Source organism: Carlito syrichta, unplaced genomic scaffold, assembly GCF_000164805.1.
Source record: "Carlito syrichta isolate Samal-C Ts95f unplaced genomic scaffold, Tarsius_syrichta-2.0.1 Scaffold288214, whole genome shotgun sequence".
Classification (NCBI taxonomy): Eukaryota; Metazoa; Chordata; class Mammalia; order Primates; family Tarsiidae; genus Carlito; species Carlito syrichta.
In genome coordinates, this window is record NW_007232310.1 from 448 (window position 1) to 4,202 (window position 3,755).

Here is a 3,755-nt window from a genome sequence, read left to right on the forward strand (position 1 = left end):
TGACTCAGCCTGTAATTCCAGCACTTGGGGAGGCTGAGGTGAGTGGGTTGCCTGAGCCTGTGGGTGCGAGACCTCATCTCTACAATAAATCAAAAAAATTAGCCGAGCATAGTAGCACGCACCTATAGTTCTGGCTACTTGGAAGAAGAATCACTGGCACCTAACAGACTGACGCTGGGGTGGCTGTGAGTGTGTCCCTGTACTCCAGCCTGGGCGACAGAGTGAGACTCCAACTCAAAAAAGAGGTGATAACTAGTCTGAACGAGGACAATGGCAGAGAGGTGGAGGAGAGTTAGGGACAGATCTCAGATGTCAGACTTTCAGAACTTGGCACTTGATTAGGTACGAGGGGTACAGAAAGGTGGCTTGGAGGATGGGTGTAGATGGGCCACCAAATGAAGTAATCTGGGTGTAAGGCCGTGATGCATCCGTGGTAGTGCAGTGGGTCAGCTTAGTGCTGGCACTCAGGCTTGTCAGACTCCAGAACCCGTGGTTCTTCCCGCTCTACCGTGTTGCTTTGCACTCCTGTGAGAGAGTTCTGGGATGGCCTTGGCCTTGACCAGCCAGAAGGAAGCTGGAACTCTTAGTGGGCTGTGGAGCACTTGGACCGGGCCACAGGCTGACTGTACCTGACCTGTTCTCCCTGCCCTGAGCTTCTTGGCATGACTGATAGGGATGTTGTCACTTAGCTGGAGCTCCATCCAGGTGGTCTTCCCTGCCATGGGCTGTGGGCAGGCGCCTGTCCACCTGAGCTCATGCCTGCGTGACAGTTATAGCTGGGTCATATGGTACTTTCAGTTTTTTTTTCCTGGCAACAGGGTGTTTCCTGGATGACCTAAACCTTTTGCCTTGAAGACTCAGATCTATTTCAGTTATTTAGAAATAATTGAACCCAAGCACTGTCAGATGATGTGTGAAGTGTCAAGATTGAGCCTGAAGATAAGCTTGACTGTTCTAGTTTTGCTGTGGTTCAAGTAGTTGAGAAAGCCTTCTCCATCACAGTCAAATGAAGCCCCTTCTCATACACATCTGCCAGAAATCCAGCTCAGGACTTTTCAGGTGTTTTACTTCTACACGTTTATATCATATATGAAGACACACACATCTTTCTTCCCTGTACACGTGGTAGGTGTTCTGAAGATCACCGAGGTATTTGCTGACATTACAGACAGCTGGATTGTTTAATAGTATAATGGAGGCAGAACAGTAGCTTCCAGCGCTTTGGGACGCTGAGGCCAGAGGGTGGCTTGAGGCCAGAGTTCAAGACCAGCCTGGGTGACATAATGAGACCCTGTCTCTACAAAAAATTTGTAAAATTAGCTGGGCATAGTGGCATGCATCTGTATAGTCTCAGCTACTCAGGAGGCTGAGGTGGGAGAATCACCTGAGCCCAGGAGGTTGAGGCTGCCATGAGTCATGATTGTGCTACTGCTCTGCAGCCTGGGTGACAGAATGAGAGCCTGACTCAAAAAAAAAAAAAAAAAAGTCTCCTCTGATACCTCCAGTTACCAGAAATATTTCCAAATCAGCAAGAATTATTTTGCTAAACTCAAAGTTTCCCTTTTTTTGCTCCTTGCAATTGACTTTGATTCTTTGGGACAGTATTTAAAAAGTAAGGTGCTGAATGTGTTAGGATGTCAGGACCGTTTCCAACCATCTGTCTTTTTTTTTTTTTTTTTTTTTTTTTTTTTTTTTTTTTTTTTTTTTTTTTTTGCGTTGGAGTCTCTGTCACCCAGGCTGGAGTGCAGTGGCACACTCACAGCCACCGCAGCCTTGACCTGCTGGGTTCAGATGATCCTTCTGCCTCAGCCTTCCAAGTAGCTGAAAACACAGGCATGCACCACCATGCCCAGCTAGTTTTTTGCTCTATTATTGTAGATATGAGGTCTCACCAAGTAGCCCAGGCTAGTCTCGAACCCCTGGGCTCAGGCAATCCTCTCACCTCAGCTTCTCAAAGTGGTTGAGATTACAGACTTGAGCCACCACGCCTGGCCTCCAACCTCTGTCTTTAACTTAAAAGAAATACACCAAACATGCATGATCCCAGGTTGAGTCTGAGAACCAGCATCCCCCTCTCCTACTGTGTGACCCACCCTGGGTTTGCTTGAAGACCATTAGACGACAGTGATATAACCTCGATCTTCAAGGGTCTCATCACTTATATTGGTGTAAAGCAAGTAATTCTAAGTTGGGATGATTAGGGCAGTGATAAAGGTTTATATCAGTGGCGGAGAGGTGTTGAGAACTAGAGCAACATATTGTCCTGGGGGAAGGTAACTTTTAGAGATGAGTCAAGGCTGGGCATGGTGGCTCACACCTGTAATCCAAGCACTTTGGGAGGCAGAGTTGAGAGGACTGTCTGAGCCCAGAGGTTTGAGACCAGCCTGGACAACTTGGTGAGACCTTATATCTATGGTAAAGTCAAAAAATTAGCTGGGTGTGGTGATGTGTACCCGTAGTTCCAGCTACTGAGAAGGCTGAGGCAGAAGGATCACCTGAGCCCAGCAAGGTTGAGGCTGCGGTGGCCACGAGCATGCCACTACACTCCAGCCTGGGTGACAGAGTGAGACTCCAACTCAAGAAAAAAAAAAGAAAGCAGGAGGGAGGTGACAGAGAGGACAGATGTACCCTGCAAAGATAGCAGCCGAAACATGAAGAAGGTCTGTGGCATGTTAGGAAGAAGCTGGAGGGAGGGAAGTGGGGAGGAAGGAGAACTATCAGGGGCCTGGTTGCCAAGGTTCTTGAGTCTCACCCTGGGGAGACCACTCTGTAGTGTCACCTTGAGGTCTGTCCCTGCCACTTAACTTATTTATTTAAAATTTTTATTTTTTTGAGTCAGAGTCTCATTCTGTCACCCAGGCTGGAGTGCAGTGGTACGCTCACAGCTACTGCAGCCTTGACCTGCTAGTCTCAGGCGCTCCTTCCACCTCAGCCTTCCAAGTAGCTGGAACTACAGGCATGCACCACCACACCCGGCTAAGTTTTTGATTTATTGTAGAGATGAGGTCTCGCCAAGTTGCCCAGGCTGATCTCGAACCCATGGGCTCAGGCGATCCTCTCACTTCAGCCTCCCAAAGTGCTAGGATTATAGACGTGAGCCACCACACTGAGCTTTATTTATTTATTTTTGAATTGTGTTTCACTCTGTCACCCAGGCTGGAGTGCAGTGGTGGGATCACGGCTTACTACAGGCTCGACTTTCTGGGCTTAGGCAATCTTTCCACCTCAGTCTCTTGAGTAGCTGGGACTACAGGCATGTGCCACCACACCCAACTCACTCCTTGATTTGTTGTAGAGATGAGGTCTTGCTATGTTGCCCAGGCTCATCTTGAACTTCTGGCCTCTTGCAATCCTTCCAACTGGGTCTCCCAAAGTGTTGGGATTACAGGTATGAGCCACTGCCCCCGGTCTGCTGTCACTTAGTAACAGCAATGTAACATGACTTCCAAGCCTCAGTGGGTGTTGACACTGCTGACAGTGATATCTGGATGTGGTTTTAATTTTTAAGTGTTTCCCAAATGACTAATGATGTTGAGCATCTTTTCATGTGTTTGTTTGCCATCCATCTATCTTCTTTGGTATGCTATGTGTCCAAATCATTTGTCAGTTTTGAAAGTGGGTTGTTTTGTTACTTTTTGAGAACTTTAAAAACATTTCTTCTAGCCGGGCTGGGTGGCTCAGCCTGTAATCCTGCACCTTTGGGAGGCTGAGGTGAGTGAATTGCCTGAGCCCGCGGGTTCGAGATCTGCCTGGGC